Below are 19,942 nucleotides of genomic sequence, written 5' to 3' on the forward strand. Positions count from 1 at the left end.
CTGGGACCCACTCTAAACAACTGTGCATGTCTGTCACACCTGGACACAATGCCAGAAGTGAGAGTCACACAACAGGTGCATAGGGAAAGGTAGTGGAGTCAGCACTCACCTGCTCCCCTGGTCTCCCATACAGCTTGGGGTACTGTGGGAGGAGGACGTCCAGCAACGCCTCATTCTCCTCTAGGGTGAATGGCTGGGCCCTCTCCACAGTACGCGACATGGTCCAGAGGAAGCAGAGACAGCAGCAGTGTGGTCGACTGGAAAGTTGTGCAGGCAAATGCCCTCTCATGGGTTCTGGCTGCCTTATATCTGTCTTGCTGAGGGGCATTCATTTAGAGGAGTACATAGTGATTGGTCAGACTCATTCTCATCATCCGTTTACTCCAATCACTTTAAACACACACCAATGACACGCATTCGCATTGTTCAAATTTTGAGCATCATGTCAAGTCAACAACCACTTTGCAACATTGTATTATTTGGCCAACTGACTGTTCCAGGACACCTGATGGACACATTGCAAATGAAAACTCTGTATCAATGACAACCAGCATGCATTTTGGGCCTAATACTTGTCCCCTATGTGTCCCCTATGTAAATTTGAAATCCACACACATGTACGGTGCGTTTCACACGTACCCGTATGGCACCAATAGAATAGTTATACGGACCGCACACACGCAATGAATGTGGGTGTACGGTGCATTTCACACGTACCCCTACGGCACCAGTAGAATAGTGATACGGACTGTACACACGCAATGAATGCGTGGGTATGGTGCGTTTCACACGTACCCGTACGGCACCAGTAGAATAGTGATACGGACCATACACACACAATGAATGCGGGTGTACGGTGCATTTCACACGTACCCTATGGCACCAGTAGAATAGTGATACGGACCGTACACGCACAATGAATGCGTGGGTATGGTGCGTTTCACACGTACCCGTACGGCACCAGTAGAATAGTGATACAGACCATACACACGCAATGAATGTGGGTGTACGGTGCGTTTCACACGTATCCCTACGGCACCAGTAGAACAGTGATACGGACCGCACACACGCAATGAATGCAGGTGTACGGTGCGTTTCACATGTACCCGTACGGCACCAGTACAATAGTGATACGGACCGTACACATGGCAGGAATGGAGGGCCACGAGTCGCACAAGGATGTCCATCAAGTACTTGTCATTGCATACTTTCATGTGCAGGCCCTAGGTGTGTCAGCCAGTGATATTGCATAGGTCATCTCATCTAGTTGCACAATTGATGTGTGATGACCTGTGGACACATGTGTAATGGGGCACTATGTGGCACACATCACCTTGACACTTGCCACATGTGTATCTGTAGTCCAACTGTGTCAGGCACAGCAGCAGTGGGATGGCACAGTCATCACCACCCGCACCTGTCTCCTGATGCCAGGGACAGGGACACTCTATCAACTGACATGTCACGATCAGCGTGCCCCTATGTGACTATGTCAGGTGTGTGTCATGTGTTCCCATGAGCTTGCTGTTAGTGTTCCGTCAACTGCATCTGCTGTTGGTGCATCCAACATGGGTCTGTGTGGAGATGGGCATGGCACACATCTACGCACACCATGCCACATGTGGATTCCCACGGCTGTAGGGTCTGTGTGCATTGGACATCATATTTTCCCAGGCATACATGTCTGCGTCGTCTCAATGGCTGTGTTTATTTGTTGTTACCCCTTCATCGCAATGTCTTTCATATGTACATTTGACATTCCATGTGACCTGTGCATGTGCCTTGCAGTCAACTGTCTGGATGAGATGACATCCTTCCAATGCAGCTATGTGGATGTGTGTCACTCCGGTGATATCACTGGCTGTTCACTCAGACTTGCCCCCAGCAAATTTCAGGGCATGTCATGTAGACTTGACAATCAACAGGTGTATCTGGCTTTTCGTAGGAGTGCCAGCAAGCTGGCATATGTGTCCTGGATGTATTGCACACACCAGACTCCATAGTTACCTGATGTTTAGTAGCAGTTTAGCATGTGCTATGTTCATTGACATTGATGTTGGCAGACTCTCAATCTTCATTATTCCTAACAATGTCTTTCAGGGCACCGCCTGTCCCAAGACCAATGCCAGACTTGGCTGCCATGAGGGAACGTGCCTGCATCCGACGTTACAGATTCACTCAACAGTTGATTGAGGACTTGACCGACAAGCTGGCACTACACCTCCAACCGCGACACAGGTATCCTACTGCGCTGACCCCAAAGATGAAGGTGATGGCAGCCCTACATTTTTTTGCCACAGGTACATTTCAATTGACCATAGCTGATGTTGGTGGGATGTCACAGACAATGTTCAGCCGTGTCCTGCGTGATGTTTTGGAAGACATGTTGGAGCACCTTGATGAATTCATCAAATTTCCTACTCCTGAGGAGTTGACAGATGTCAAGGGTGATTTCTATGCCCTGGGAGGGATGCCCCATGTCATTGGGTCCATTGATGGGACACATGTGGCTTTGGTACCACCACAGGCACAGGATCAAGCCTATCGCAACCGTAAACATTACCACTCAATAAATGCCCTTGTGGTGTGTCTTGCTAACATGCTGATTTCCCATGTCTGTGCACGTTTTCCAGGATCAGCACACAATGCCTACATCATGAGGCGTAGCAGGGTGCCACAAATAATGCTGCGGCTGCACAACGAACGAGCATGTCTTGTTGGTGGGTATACTCTGTTGGTCCTGTGTGTTGCAGTAACTTTGACTCTTACGGCATCTCCTCCTGACCCACTTATTTACATGATGTTTCCATGTAGGGGACTCTGGATATCCCAACATGCCATGGCTAATGACACCTCTCTGCAACCCAAGAACAGCTGCAGATCACCGGTACAACAATGCACACGGGCAGACCAGGCGAGTGATTGAGAGGACGTTTGGCCTCCTGAAGAGCCGATTCCGGTGCCTTGACAAGACAGGTGGGTCCCTCCCATATGCACCGGAGAAGGTCTGCAAAATCTTCATTGTGTGCTGCATGCTGGCCATTGAGAAGGCAGTGTCACTCATCCTTGATCCTGTTGAGCAGCAACACCCACCGTGGAGGATCCAGGGCTTGGTCACGAGGCAAGTGATGAGGAGGAGGAGGATGATATCCGGAGTCAGCTCATACGCAACTTCTTCTCATAATGGTGAGTCACTGGGTATGAGTGTGCAAGCTTGTGGCATTGAGTGGCATGTGTTGCAATGTGTGTGTCCAGCTGACTGAATGCAAAGTGACTTTGATGTGTGTACTGATGTGTCACTCGAGTGATGATGTCATGCCACACAGTTTTGCGGAGAGACTTTCTTTGAAATTTGCATGTGTCCAACATTGTTCATGTTTCGTAACTGACCATGTGTGCGGCGAGATTTGTTTCAGGTGAATTCTTGTGTTTCTGTCATTCCCAGGTTTTTGCGCCTGTTGTCTGCTCTTGTCATCTTTGTCCTTCTGCTATTCCTCATGAGGACTGCACCATGTGCTGAATCAGCGTTCCATGCACGGACATGTGGAAATGTCAGTTTGGGTAAGGATTGCAGCAAGGCTTTTTGGTGGTGGTACGGGTTGGGAATGTGTGGGGACTGCTTCTGTGCATGTTGTGGTACCATGCATACATGTCTTCTCACCATGGAGCATATAACATGTAGCATCACTCCCATGACATGATAGTCACCCTTCTTGACAGTCATCTGTAGTGGAGTGTGGAGTCTGATGAAGGCATCAATGTGCGTAAACATTGCCTCTGGAACATTGCTGATGCTACGGGTGGAGATAGTGTGGGACATCACAACAACAGGCTCTATGGTGAATTGCAGCCTCTCCGTGTGCAGCAGGATGTGTTTGGCTCATCCCCTTAACTTGTGTGCCAGTTCATTGGGATTTACAACATCCGTGTTGTGAAGGGGGGGTCCAGCGTATGTCCCACATGTTCTGTCAACTGACCTGTGAGTCTGTTCGTATGGATGCATTTCCCTTTGTGTGAGTTTGTGCAATAAAGGTGTTCAGCACAATCCAAAGTGCCTCATCTCTGTCACTGCAGATCTCTTGCCAGTTTGCATGCGTCATCTATGGCATAATTGTCAAAGATTGAGCATATGAGTGTATGTGTACTTCGGCAACATGTATGCAGTTCTTCATGGCTAATAATCTCTATTGTGCATGAAGTACCTGGTTGTGTATGTATTTGTGCAGGTTGCTCCCCACAACAGGACGTCAACGCCTGCTGATGGTGTGTCTCCTGTGAGCAGCTCCGCATTTTGTTGCCTGATCCTGTGGCCGTCATTTTTGTTGATTCTTCATACATTTTCTCAGAGTGACCCATGAGTAACCTGACACTCCTTCCTTTACATACACCTGTTGCACTGTGCCTTTCTGACCTTGTCTTTGTGTGCTACTTTTTGCCTAGTTTCTCACCCCTTCCGCCTGCTGCAGCCTCACCTGCGGCACCGCCCCACCGAGTGCCCTGATTCTGCAACCCACACGCCTCCAAAATGCTCCTCCCTTCCCCCCTCCACCCATTCTTAATGCAGCCAGCAGCTTGTCTGTGCCGCTGTTGCGCCAACACCGTGCCAAAGGCAGGACCGTCTGCGCCTGCAACGTCCACAGTGCACTACCCTCTGGTCCTTGCATGACCCACGTCACACAACAGGCTCATGCTGCAGCCATCCCTCCAAGCAATGTCCACCAGACAAGAAACCGCCTGCTATCAGGCAACCCCTAAGCGCACACATGACACCTTTGCATGCTGAGAGTTCAACTCCAACTGCCTACACAGCGCTGCCCCGCTTACCAGACCCTGTCAGAAGAACCAGGTCATGTGCCTCCTACTCCACACCCGCTCCGTCCACCAGCATGCCATTGGACTCTGTTACCTCCTCAACACAACAGCCCCACACATCACCTTCATGACAGTAACCTGGATAAAAGCATCCTCAGCACACAACTTCTTCATTGCCATCTCTGACGGATACAAGATTACCCGCAGGGGCGGCACCAACAATCCCGGCGGATGACTTGCAATTTATTCACAAGTACACCCTCACAGTCACAAATCCGGTTTTGCACCAACCCCCTGGCAACCTTCAGAGTAATTCTCATCTACAGCTCTCCAGGCCTACATCCACGAATCCCCAAAGCCATCAACACGTACATCTGCACGCATGCCCTCACCTCCACAGGCTACATGTTGCTGGGGGCCAGTAACTTCTTGCTGGAGGAGAACCACACCACCATCCATCATTGGTCCATCAACATTTGCATCCACGTCTCCGACAAGCAACACACTGCCCCACACCCTGCTACCGATCCCCCAAAGATGCTTGATGTAAGTCACCACAGACAAGCTGTGTGGGACACTCGAACCAACACCCCCGCCACACCCTGCAACCTCACACACTGGATCAGCAACTGATCCAACAATCTTGCCACGTTGATGGACTTTCCTGTGAAGCACAACAACAGTTAAGCCACCTGGGACAAGGCAGACCTACTGGACTCATACAGATCTAGCCGGACTCTTGTGCAAACCTTGCAACACAAAGAACCATCAGTTACCTTACAGCCCTGGAAAACGCCACAAACAGCCATCACCATATCATCAGCAAGGACAAGTGGAGATCCTTCAGATAGAACAGAGGCACCAAAACACACGACATAAAGGAGCTCATCAGCATTGTGAGTGGACTGACAGCAGCTCTCCATCCAAAAGACACCCCACCCTTGCAAGGCAGATCAAATCCCTTGCAACTTTCTACCACTGCAAGCTCATGGACATACATGACAGCCTTGGCACACAGGGACAGACAGCACTATTATCCGTGGGACAAACCCCCCTCAGGTTCTGGACTCCCGTCAGCAGCAAATACACCACCTGGCTCATGTGCACCATCCACTCTGGCTCTCCATCAGGCCCCTTCCCACACAACATCTCAACCACATCATTCCCCATCCTTGAAGCCCACGTCCAGCAAATCATGAATGTCTCCTTTGAGTTTGCCACATTCCATGGGAGCTGGAGGCATGCAGAGACCCAGGCCCTTCTTAAACAACGGACGGCAGTACCGCAGGAACTCCTGGAACATCACCCTGCTTCCCTACCCACCAAATGTAATCAGGAAGACATTCAATGAGCAACTGACAAACTTCCTCCACGCAAACAGCTCCAGGCAACCGGCACCAGACCATCTTCCACAGTAATCACACCACTGCAACCGTCATAATTGCCACCACCAACGACAACTTTGCCCTGCTCAACAATGGTGAGACCACCCCCCTTGACCTCTCAACGGCATTGTACACCATGTACTACCACACTGTCAGCTCACACATCTCCAACACTGGTATCCAGAGGAGGGCCCAGGATTAAATCAACAAGTAGCTCACCAGCAAGGCCCAGGGAGTCGGCCTCCACCCTTCCGCATGTGGTACACTGGGGTCATCTGGCCCATGCCCGAGGGCTCATCTCTCAGCGTGACGATCTCCAATGTCTCCATGACCCCTCTCTCCACCATCAGACCCAGCCATTGCCAGATCCAACCTTCAAGAAGGCATGAGATCCATTGACGAATGGCTGAACATCAGCCACCTGAGGCTGGACTTGGGATTTCATCATCTGAGGATTGTCCCCTTACGGCTGGGTCAACTCCTTGTGTCCCAACGGCCTGGGCTCCGCACCAGCACCCAGTGGCCACGCACGCAAGCTGGTGTTCATCATGGACTCATCGCTCACAATTACAATGCAACTCAACACCATCTGTATCTCATGCTGCAACACCCTCCGCATGCTGCAAATGATCCACAGATAGATCCACTCCAAGGCAAGACAGACCGTCCCCCAGGTCCATGACATGAGCCTGGTCCACTACAGCAACGCCCTCTACGGAGGGACAACAGCAAAACTGCAGGAGAACTTGTCCATATCCAGGGTGCATCCGCACACCTCATCTTCAACATCCCCCGCCCCAGCCACATCACCGTCCACCTGAGATAGCTACAATGGCTCACTGTCTGTTGCAGGATCACCTTCAGACTCCTCACCCACACTCAGGAGGCAGTCCGCAACCCCAGATCCAAAACCGACCTTGGAAGTCTGTCATCCAACACCCCGTTGGCCCAACTCCGTGCAGACAACCTTGCCCTGGCCACCATTCATCACTTCCACAGAACAACTGCATGCAGGAGATAGTTCTCCCACCTCGCCAAACAGACCTGGGACTCCCTCCCCAGGCACCTCCACATGACCCATGACCTCTACGCCTTCATGATACTCTTCCAAATTGGTCTGTACGAGCAGTATTGCAAGCCCCCCCTCAGCTGCTTGAGGCCATCACGGGTGAGTATTGCGCTCCAAGTCTGTATTTGATGATACATTGTGACCCACGTGTGTCCTTGACCGGACTCAGATCCCAGTGTATGGATGGCTGGAGTTAGTTCCACACTCAGGGCCTCATGTAGGTAAATCAAATTTACCGATTCTTAAATACCGAACCGTACCGATTCGGTATTTAAGAATCGGTAAGTTATATGTAGGTAATAATTCGGTAATATTTACCGAATCGGTAACATTCGGTATTCAAGAATCGGATTTTACCGAATCGGTAAATACCGCGGTGGTATTTACCGATTCGGTAAATACCGAATCGGTATTTACCGAATCGGGAAAAGAAAATCACATGACTGGATGAAACAGCCAATCCTGTGCAACCACACCCCACCCAACCAGGAAGTGGCCACACCCGGGCAGGTGCACACAATTAACAGACTCTGGAGAGGCTTGGAGTGCAGAGGAGAGGCAGGTCACCAGTGCCCTGGAGGTGCTATTGACCAGTCAGGCGGCCACAAGTGGTGCAGGGGATGCTGCAGAAAGCATCGACACCAGCAGCAGGAGCAGCATAACACCCCCGGGTCCCAGAAACCCGCAGGAGCAGCAGGCGGCTTGGGGTTGGCAGTAGTGAGGAGGCTCAATCCGTGCCATCCCACACTGTAGCGCGTGGACGCAAGCATTAATGCTGCACCGCATAGCCACATACTACTGGGTGACGTAACCCTGGACTTACTCCTTGTACATACGCAATGTTACCAGAATGGCATATTTTTGGTGTTGTGGCGTAGTGCCGCATTAAAACTACGTCATGACATACAACAATTGGCTGTGTCCCCTTACTTACTCAGAAATAGTTGCATGTGATCTCTGCCCGTCTCTCTCTCCCATCTGTTGCTGTTGGCACTCCAGCAGCGTTGTCCTCTGGCTGACCTGAATCATCCTCATTGTCCTCAAAATCTGTTAGTTCCACCTCTGTACCTCTCTTTGTGGCAAGGTTGTGCAGCATTGCACAAGTGGCAATGATCTTGCAACAGATGATGGGTGTGTACTGGCGTGCGCCTCCGCTTTTGTGGAGGCAGCGGAACCTGCTTTTCAATAGTCCAAACGTGCGCTCCACCACGTTGCGTGTAGATTTGTTTGCCACGTTATATCGTCTCTCACTCTGGGTTGCTGGGTGTAGGTAGGGAGTGAGGATGAATGACCGCACGGCATATGCACTGTCGCCTAGGTGAGTGAAAGTGAACCATCAGTCACATGTCTCAATACACTATGATTTGCAAGTCTCATGGGGCGTCACTGTTACTTACCTAGCAGGTATCCGTCTCCAAATTCTCCAGAAAGCAGTCGTGTGTAGATCCCACTGTTCTGGAAGATGTAGGAGTCGTGGGTGCTCCCAGGAAACTTCGCTACAATATCAGTGATGATGTTCCCTGCATCGCAGATTACCTGCACATTGATGGAGTGGGTGGACTTTCTGTTCCTGTAGATGTGCTCAGTGGCAGCTGGTGGGCAGATTGGGATGTGTGTGCCATCAATACAGCCAATGACATGGGGGAACTGTGCCATGTGATAAAAGTCAGTTTTAGTTTTCTGCAGTTCAGCCTGTGTGTTTGGGAAGCTGATGTAGTGGTGCATTCTCTGCATCATGGCATCCAGGAACTTCCTGAAGAAACGGGACAGGCAACTCTGGGATACACCACCCACCGCAGCTATCACCCCCTGGTAACTGCCAGATGCTAGTAGATGTAGGCTGCAGAGCACCTGCACATGTGGTGGTATGGCATGCGCCCTTCTTGTTGGCTGGTCCAGGAGTGGGTGCAGGTCCCTTATCAGGTCCATGATGGTTTGTGGGTGTAGCCTGTACCTTTCATGGATCTCTGCGTCAGTCTGTTGAAAGAGTGTGATGCGCTGTCTGTAGATGCGTTCCTCCCGTCTCCAAATCCTCAGACCTGCTGCCTGTAGACGTAGGCGCCTTGCAATGACATACAGAGCGGCCATGTTGTCCACGCTGTTGCATTTTGGGATTGCTTATATGCACTGTTGATGCTTACCACCTGCTTTCAATCCGTGTTAATTACCGACTCTTAATTACCGAATTTCATGGATTTCTTAATTACCGAATTTACCTACATGTCTTTTTCAGTTTTACCACTTCATATTTACCACTTCATATTTACCACTTCATATTTACCGATTCGGTAAATCTGTATTCGGTAAATATGAATCGGTATTTACCGCTTCATATTTACCGAAAACTGGTTTTGGCCTCCTACATCTCACTTGACTAAATACCGGTCGGTAACGGCATATTTACCGAATTTCGGCCGTTACCGACCGGTATTTAGCTACCTACATATGGCCCTCAGGCATACTTTGACATATCCCCACACTTATGTTGTGGACTCATGCGAAATGACTGCAACACCAATTATTTAAAAAAAAAAATTATTATAGGTCTGGGGCGTGATTTGTGCAAGAAAAAGGTGCAATACAGGGACCATAGAATCCAAAGTTCCCAGGGGGAGGTGGTATCCTTGGCATTTGAAAGCAGCAGAGTCCAGACCACAGTGTTTGGCATCATTGGTCAGACTGTGACCAGCAAGTCCATGTGGCAGAGAATGTCAGTCAATGAGGTGATGCTGTTGCACATGAAGGCCAGGTGCCAGACCAGTTGACCTAGGAGATGTGGATGGCCCGCTGCATCTCACGGTCTTTTCCGTGGATGACCCACCTTACTCAGGGGACCCTCAGATGCAGGCCTTGACGATGCTTGGGATGCTCCGTCGGACATATCCTCCTCCTCCTCCCTCCCTGTGGCTGGTGGTGGTCTTCCCCTGGTGGCACAGTGAGGGTTGTCCATGTTGTCTGCGATCCGACAGAGTGAATGGCTTATGTCCCTTTGCACCACCAGGAGCTCAGCCAGTCTTGCCTCCATCCGTCCTTGGTGTTCTTGTTGACTGGCATGTTGCTCGGCCTGCTGGTTCTTCATCTCTGTGATGGTCCCCTCTATCTCTGTGAGTGTCCCAACTACCTGGCTGATCTCCCTGGTGTCACGCCGGTATGCCTCCATGATGTTGTGTATGTGTGACATACCGGTCTCTTCAGCTGGCTGGTCAGGTTCTCGCCTCCGCCTGCCTCCACTTCCACCACCCCTGCCCACACGAGCCTGGCCTGCCGTTGTGGGCACATCCGGTCTACGGGACCCCTGAGGGATGGCAGCGGTGGTGTTGTCTGCCTCCTCCTGGGTCCCGGAGAACCTTGTCCCTCCTGGTCAGACTGGCTCAGTTGTTCACTGCGGGCAGGGCTCCTCGGTGTCTTCCTGGGATGTGGCAGGAATGGGGGTGGTGGTTGGCACAGATGTTCCTGAACCAGGTGCTGCAGGGGCTTGGACGGCAGAGGGTCCAGGTCGGTCGGGGTCATCCGCGGAGTGTTGAGAGGCGTCGCTGCCGGTGGGATCAGGTTCCTCCCGAGGCTGGGACTGTGATTCTTCACCCCCATTGTTGGGGGGAGATTCCTCACGTTGCCCTGTGTGTGAGAGACAGTCAATGTTAATGCTGTTACATGCAACATCCATGTTTCATACACATTTTAGTTGGCACTGTTCCTCCAGGGAATTGTATGTGCCTAGCATTCTCCTCAATGTTCACTTGTGGATGGGTATGTTGCGGGGGACAGATTGATATGTGTTCCTGAGTCTTTGAGTTGTTGATTTTTGGCTTGGATGCTTCTTCGGCTATGTATTGGTCTTGTTGTGTTACATGTCCATTGTGACAGTGGGTAAATCCATTGCCTGTCCCGGGGGTGTCTGCTTGTGTAAGGGGTGTGTGTGACAGGGCCTGCTGGTGGCTGTAGTGTGATTTTGCACTGGGGCTCCCAGGTGATGTAGCTGTCCCCATATGGAGCATCCTGCCATGACAGTGAGTGTGAGTTCTTGTCCTAGATATCTGACCTTGTTGTCTTGGTGTTTGTGTTTGCACTGGTCACAGGAGGGCCTTGTGCTGCCTACACCAGGGCCCAGTGTCAGCTATCTTGTCAGTACTTTCACAGTCCCTGTGCATTGAGCATGGTGCATGGGTATGTACCTGGGCCATATGGGATGAGGACAATTGTGTCTGATTTTGAGTTCAACAATGCGTTTTGTGACACCCACCCTCCCAGCATACCGGACATCCATTCTTGCGTTAGTGCTTCGTGTAGCATGGGACATAGCATGGCCTTGCTTTCTCAATGGGGCATACACATGTTAGTGGCATTGGCGTTGTTTTTGACTATGGTTCTGGCCAGTGAGTGTTTGGAGGTAGTTGCGTGCATTTTGTGTAGTTGGGGTGTGGATGACATTACCCCCATGTTACATAAGTTGTTTGTGTACTCACTAGGCTCTGGAACTCCTTGAAGTCCATGTACTCCCACCGGCGGAAGCAGGGCCATCACCTACTCCTCCCAGGGATGGAAATGTACTGGTGTGCGGGGCCCACCACCTCCAGTGATGTTGCTCTGGGCGTAGTCATCATTCATTTTTCGCTTGACTGCCCTCCGCAGATCGTACCACCTGGCTTGGCATTCAGTCCTGGTCCTTCTGATGGGTGCAACAGCATTCACCCTATCGAAAATCCTCTGCCACAAGCGTGGTTTTTCGGCTATGCTGGTCTGTCTGACCAATGTTCCAAACAGCTGTGGCTCGACTCTGATGACTTCATTAACAAGGATCTCCAGCTCCTCCCTTGTGAACTTTGGATTCTTGTCTGTGGGCATGGTGTGGGGTGAGGGTGTGGATGGTTGTGGGTGTGTGGGTCTGAATGTGAAGTTGTGGGTCTGAATGTGAAGAGGGGGGTATGTGTGAAGGAGGTTGTGTGAAGGTGTATATGTTAAGGTGGATGGGTGCAGTTGTTGGTGTGTGCTCTGTAGCTGCAGTGAGTCTGTTGCAAAGGCTCATGGTTTGTGTGTGTGGGCCCTTTTAATTGGTCCATTTGTGGGTGGGCCTCAGTTTGAATTTTTGGTGGGTGTGTTCTAAGGGGTGGTTGTGAGTTTGGCCCGCTGTTTGCCTTTTTGAATGTGGCCAGGTCAGTCATTTCCATGTTTTGTGCACTGTAGACATGTTTTGTGGTGTTGTGCGAGTCAAATAGACCCTCCTTGTGCTGTTTTACATTGCCTATGTACGGTGCGTACATACGCGATGATGTTGTTGTAAGGTGTGTACATACGCGATGTTGTTGTGAGGTGCTTACATACACGATGTTGGGGTACGCACCGTACATACGCGATGATGTTGTTGTAAGGTGTGTACATACGTGATGATGTTGTTGGGAGGTGCGTACATACGCGATGTTGGAGTACGCACCGTACATACGCGATGATGTTGTTGTAAGGTGTGTACATACGTGATGTTGTTGTGAGGTGCGTACATACGCGATGTTGGGGTACGCACCGTACATACGCGATGATGTTGTTGTGAGGTGCGTACATACGCGATGTTGGGGTACGCACTGTACATACACGATGATGTTGTTGTGAGGTGCGTATATACGCGATGTTGGGGTACGCACCGTACATACGTGATGATGTTGTTGTAAGGTGTGTACATACGCGATGTTGTTGTGAGGTGCGTACATACGCGATGTTGGGGTATGCACCGTACATATGCGATGATGTTGTTGTAAGGTGCGTACATACGCGATGTTGTTGTGAGGTGCGTACATACGCGATGATGTTGTTGTAAGGTGCGTACATACACGATGTTGTTGTGAAGTGCGTACATATGCATGGGGGGCCTGTATGACTCATCGTACCCCTGTATGACTCGCACCCCGGGAACTACTTTTCCCGGGATACAAGTCGTACAAAGTTTGCTTTGTAGCGGGTAAAGTCATTCCCCGTGTACGGGATGTTTTCCGTACGAATCCTAAATCGGAAAGCCGGTCCGGATCGTACTTGTACGGTCGGACTGTATTTTTAGGATTTGTACGTAAAAGTGTCCAGGTCCGTCTCGTACAACTTTCCCGATCAAATTCGTACGGATCGAGCCGATCCTTATGTATTTTTCCCGTACGAATCGTACTTGACGGGTGGGATGGGACTTATACGATTCGTACGGGAAAAATTATGGATACGAGGCGTACAGAAAAAAAAATACAGGATCGGAATCGACCCCTGAGTCTTATGTATAGTTATTTATATACAACAACTGACACATGCACTGGCTTTTATTTTTCTAGTTTGTTGGACATGTACCATTGAGACATATATTTGCTCATCGCCACACCCATAAAGGTATTCACTCACCCAAACAAATGTTATAACATGTAGTTCTAACTTCAGATACCTACTGAATCAACTATTCACACATCTTTGGGTAGTCACACACCCCCCACCGAACCATACACACATTCACTCTCCCATACAAACACTCAGTTAACTAATCAATAAATAATATAGACTTTCACGTAGCTAGTAACCAACTGGTGCAGCAGTTTACACAACACTGACAAAGTGATACAGATATTCACACAGTTTAGTCACTATCCAATATATTTAGTGAGACACTATAAATTAGTCAAGTAAACAGTCAAACACACTGCTACTAAATCCTCCATCCAGATATTTATATGTATATATTCACTAATTCTTCAATGTAAATTGCTATATATATATAATACATATTTAAATAACGAACCAAACCACATTCACTCGATGATGTCATCAGTGATGTCATTTGAGATGTCAAAAGTAATGTCACTGACCATGCAATGAATGATGTAATATGTGACATCATCAGCAGTGGATTGCGGGCGCGCGAGATGTAGTTAGTACAACTAACTATATCGGAGGAATTTCAATGGTTTTGTTCGAGTGAAATGTTCAGCTAACTATAACACCCCTAAAACCTATTGTTTTTTCAGTGAATTTCTTAGGTATTTTAAAAGCCAATTTCTAACTATATCAGGCCTGAAACCTATGTTTTTTTCAGTGAATTTATATATGTGTATATATATATATATATATATATATATATATATATATATATATATATATATATATATATTCACTGAAAAAACCATAGGTTTCAGGGGTGTTACAGTTAGCTGGACTTTTCACTTGTACAAAACCATTGAAATTCCCCCGTTATAGTTAGTTCAGCTAACTATAACTCGCGCGCCCGCAATGCACTGCTGATGACGTCACATATTACATCACTCATGACATGGTCAGTGACATCACTCATGACATCACTGATGACATCTCAAATGACATCACTGATGACATCACTGATGACATCATCCAGTGAATGTGTGTTTTTCTGAAAATTAAATATGTTTTATATATGTATATCTCAAGGTCGATGGAAGAATAAATGGGTATATAAGTGTCTAAATGGATGATTTGTTTTTGAAAAATTGATTGTGTAACTGACTGATTAAGTGTATCATAGTGAATACATGGCTTAGTGAGTAATGTTTAAATATGTAAATATCTGTATCAGTCTCTCACTTTGTGTATAAGTGGCTGCATGGGTTGGTGAGTAGCTACATGGGTGTCTATATAGGTTATTAGTTGGTTTTTTGAGTATCAGTCTGAGTGTCTGCATGGTTCGGTGGGGGGTATTACGTAGTGCATAGGTGCATGAATGAGTGACTCACTGTTTGTATGTGTTGAACACAGCATGTGTGCAGGACTGTATGGGTGGATGAGTGTGTGTATGGGTGTGTTAGTGAGTGAATGACTGTCTCAATAGTGTCTTTATGAGTAACTACATATGTTTTAAACTAGTATGTGTGACTATTGGTGTATATATGTGAGTATATGTGAGAGTGAGAGATTGAAAGAGTTCCTGTATGAATAAGTATGTGTTTCTATAAGTGATTGTTTAAAAGACTAAGTATGTGTAAGTTTCCGTAGAAGTAAGTATGGTGGTGTGTGTATAACTGTATATGCAAGTAAATGTATGTTTGATTCTTTATTAGCATGAGTGACTATGTGTGTGAGTAACTCTATGGATGAGTGGCATTGTGTAACAGGATGTATAGGTGTATGAGTACATATGATGAGTGAGTACATGTATGAGTGACTGTATAGGACTGTTGGTGAATGAGTGGATGTGTATGTGGATCTTAGAATTACTGAAGAGGTTGTTGTAACTGGTATTGGTATGTCCATTGTTTTGAAAATTGTAGTCTCTATTTTTGAATGTGTGTATCAAAGGTTATATTAGGGTGAGAGGAGGTCTGCCACTCTATCACAAGGATGATGTCATCAGTGATGTCATCAGTGATGTCATTTGAGATGTCATCAGTGATGTCATGAGTGATGTCACTGACCATGTCATGAGTGATGTAATATGTGACGTCATCAGCAGTGCATTGCGGGCGCGCGAGTTATAGTTAGCTGAACTAACTATAACGGGGGAATTTCAATGGTTTTGTACAAGTGAAAAGTCCAGCTAACTGTAACACCCCTGAAACCTATGGTTTTTTCAGTGAATTTCTGAGGTTTTTTAAATGCTAATTCCTAACTATAACGTGCCTGAAACCTATGGTTTTTTCTGTGAATTTCAAAGGTTTTTTAAATGCTAATTTCTAACTATGCCTACAGAGATAGGACATGTGAAGAAAGAAGAAAAAATGCACAGAAAGAAACAAAAGAAGTGCAGAAAGAAGCAACAGAAGTCCTCAAATACGAAGATAAGTGCAGGAAGAAGGATAACGTGCAGAAAGAACAAAAAGAAGAGCAGAAAGAAGCCTTGTTGCAAAATCATCCTGTACCCTCAACTTTTTCAGACGGATACTGATGGTAACTGAGTCTGACTAACCAGTCCTAGAGCCAGTGCTATGTTAAAAGACACTTAGAATACAGTGAAAACACCTACATACACTAGGGAACATTATGCGTTGGGGTCCCCCTGTGATTAGCATGACCTCCTCTGTAAGCCCCTAGTGTATAATAGGGCATGGGGATTAAAACTACCTCTTAAAACAGGCCACAGGGCGTTTTTGCACACATTAACTCAGGCCCCGTCCCCTCCCTTCACCACTGTGTAAACACGCCCTGTGTCCATTTTTAGTTGGGAGATTAAGTTCATTTGAATCCTGAGGGTCCCTAGGGTCCAACTAGCCCACTAGGTACCTCCAGTAAGTGCCACAGAGCTGCGTTGCAGAGAGGTGTAAAAAGGGGCTTGGCCTCAGAACACCTGGCTGCAGCGCAGCTCCCTGGCGCATACTGGAGATGCCTGTTGGGGGCGCGTTTGCAGAGTGCTGCACGGAGGGGGCATGGCCTCCGGCACGATGCCAGTCTTTTATTTATTTTAGTTTTTTAAGAAGGGGGGCTGTTTGGTTCCCCTTCTTATTCTAATTTATTGGCCCTGATGACCCCATCCCCCAGGGCCAGTCTCCTAATTATATTTTTTTGACCCCAATCCCCAGGGCCGGCCACTGTTTTTTATTATTTTAAAAAAATATATATTTATAGACACACCTAGGACATGCTGGACAAACCGTACGTACCTATCACCATGACGATTTGCGTGATATTCATTAAAAGGCGACTATGCATGCAATGAATCCACGTGGAATGTATTTACACCACTAGTGAAGCTCTGACATGTCTGATGCCCTACCGTGCCTAATCCTGGTAGACACCCTTGTCGTTTATTTATACAAACATGGGTAGCTATTGACGGGCACATTTAATACACATGCACACCAAGCCATTCAAAGGGGATTCGAAAAAAATTCGACAAACTATGCAAGAAACCCCCCTCACGGTTAATAAAACACACATCCACTGCCGGATGTGTAATACTTTTTATTTTACTCTCTGGAAAGGGGACGAACATCACTTGAGAGTCACAGCGTGCTCCTGACAGAGCCCAATGCTGTGTTACACCCACCATTGCCTGCCGAGTGCCACACACCTCTGTGTTGTATTCCACTAGCTAGTGCATATGCTATGACACTCTCTAGCCCATGTGCACTGTAACACCACCCCGTGAATATGTCATGCCACACTTGTCTTCGCACGGGTTATATTGCCCCATCTAACGTGCCTTTCTCGATGCCTATGTTATAACGCACAGTGCTATGCCATACATATTACAATCTGGGATCCATATATTTGTCACAGTTCATATGCAACGTTACACTCCCCAGCACATATTTTATATTACAACTTTAGAGACTAGTTAGGTTACACAACACTGCCCTGTGCATATTACACTCCAAGGCGCATATCGCATAGCACGCGCTAGTGCCTGTGCTATCTCGCGCTCTCCAATGAATCTGTCATTGCGCACAATGTATTGCAAATTATATTTCACGCCCGGTTCATCTTATATCACACTTTTTGGTGCATAGTTTATACCATACACTATATCTAGTTTTCATTTTCAATCGTGCTCTCAGGACTATGTTCTATATAACACTGTGTTCACCTACCCTTTTCACGGGCATTACATTTTGCGATAGGGGGTGGAGGGTCAGGGGGTGTTTCTGCCAAGTGAGCCCGGAGTCACAGTCACAAACGTCCTCTTCTTCCTGAATAAAAGTGAGATTATGCTGCATACTTGTTCATATTTTAAGTAGTTCGCACAGACACAATGTTTTAAAAACAATAAAGTTCCTAATACCCGCCTTCTCTGAACAGTTAGCTTGCTGCCCCATCCCCTTCCTCCCTATCCTCTGTTGTGTGAATCCATGGACTAGCCTCCTCCCTCCTGCCATGCATGGTCTGATGTGCTGCCACTGCCCTCAATTTAGTATGATGTACCAGTCCAGTCCTCCTGCCCTCCATTGCCCAATTCTATGCCCCATCATTGACCTCCTGCTTAAACTCTGTGCTTAGCTTGCTGCCCCTATTCTCCTTCCCCCTGCCCTCCGATGTCTTTGTGCATGCCCCTGCTCCATCCTTTTTGCCCACCATGTCCCATGGACCTGCCACTCCTATCTACTCTGAGTGTTCTGTTGAGCTGCCACTCCCCTCCCACCTGCCTAGCATTGTCAGATGACTGTAACCTGTCCCTGCCACCTCCACCCTGCCTGTCCACATGCCATGCCCCTATCCTCTTCCTCCTGTCCTACATGGTCCATTGTACTGCCACACCCTTCTGCCCTCCCTGGTCTGTTGTGCTGCAACTGCTCCTCCTGCCTGCCCCGTGTGGTCTGTTGTGAGGTCCCTTCCCCTGAACTTTCTTGTCTGTGCACAGGTCCTGACCCTCCCTTCTATCCTCCATTGTCCTTTGTGCATGCCCCTCCACCCTCCTTCTTGCCCATCATAGCCATTGTGCTGCCACTAACCCTCCCACTTGCCATGCATGATCTTCTGTGCTGCCATGGCCCCTCCCACCTTCCCTGTGTGGTCAGTTAGCTGCCCCTGACCCCCTCCCACCTTCCCTCCATGGTCTGTGTGTATGCCATCACAGTCTCACTGTTGCTCTTCATGGTGTGTCTTGCTTCTAGTGCCCATCCTGCCTGACCTCCATGGCTATCTTGCTGCTCCTGCCCTGCCCCCTTGCCCCCAGCCCTACTCCCTCCCTCCTGGCTTGTCTGTTCCGTTGTAATGCCCCTGATCCGTCCCTCCTGCCCTTTATGGTCTGTTATGCTGCAGCTTTCTCACCTGTCTGTCCATTATGGTCAGCTAGCTACCATTGCCTCTTGCCCCTCTGTTCTCTGTTGTCCATGTGCATGGTCCTGTCCCCTCCCTCTTGCTTTCTATGGATTGTTGTGCTGCACTCCCGTCCTGCATGCCCTGTGTGGTGTATTGTGCTGCTGCAAACCCTGATGCCTGCCCTGCAGGGTCAGTTTGGTGCACCTCTCCATGTCCCTCCTGTCCTCTGTTATCCAAGTCCATGTCCCTATCCCATTTCCTTCCATGATCCAATGTACCATACTTGCGAACATTTTGAACTTGGTAAGAGGGAGATTTTGAAAAAAAACTGGGGTATTGATTTTCCCCTTTGAGTTACATTGAAAAAGAGGATATTGTAGACAGGAGACAGATCAAAAAAAGCCCATTTGAGCTTAAAAACATTGGACGTTTCCTGGCTGAATCGGGTCTGTTGGCATGTATGGTTGTACTACCATTGCCTCTTCCTTCTGCCCACAATGGTCTATTACATTGCCACAGCCTTGAAGGAGGGTAGATTTTGTATCACAGGGGGCCCCTGGCCCGTTCTGTCCACACCTGAAGTATGAGACCCTTGTCCTTGCCCTGCCAGCTGCATTTGTAGGCCGTATTAAATTGACCAGCGGGTCCTGTATTGCTATATAATTATCCTGAGACATCCTTACCACTCAGCCAGCATAAAACCCCTGTGTAGGCCCTTCTGTTCAATATGTAGGCCTCTTTGTTAAATTGACCATAGCTCTGCAATTTTAGTGTATAGCAGTCTGAAGGCAGGTCTGCGAGGCCTTCTGATCACAACTAGTAGCCCCCACCCTACCCGAGTGCTCCGTGCTCGGTATCAAAGTTCAACATCCCCCTGAAGCTGTCGACATACAGTAGGCTGCATCCTGGACTGGTACTTGCTTCCTGGGCAGGTTTCCCGCTTTTAAGGAAGTGGCAACCGCAGAGCGTCAAGTTAGGAGAACTGAGGAGATTT

The sequence above is a fragment of the Triturus cristatus genome, chromosome 8 (assembly GCF_964204655.1).
Source record: "Triturus cristatus chromosome 8, aTriCri1.1, whole genome shotgun sequence".
NCBI lineage: Eukaryota > Metazoa > Chordata > Amphibia > Caudata > Salamandridae > Triturus > Triturus cristatus.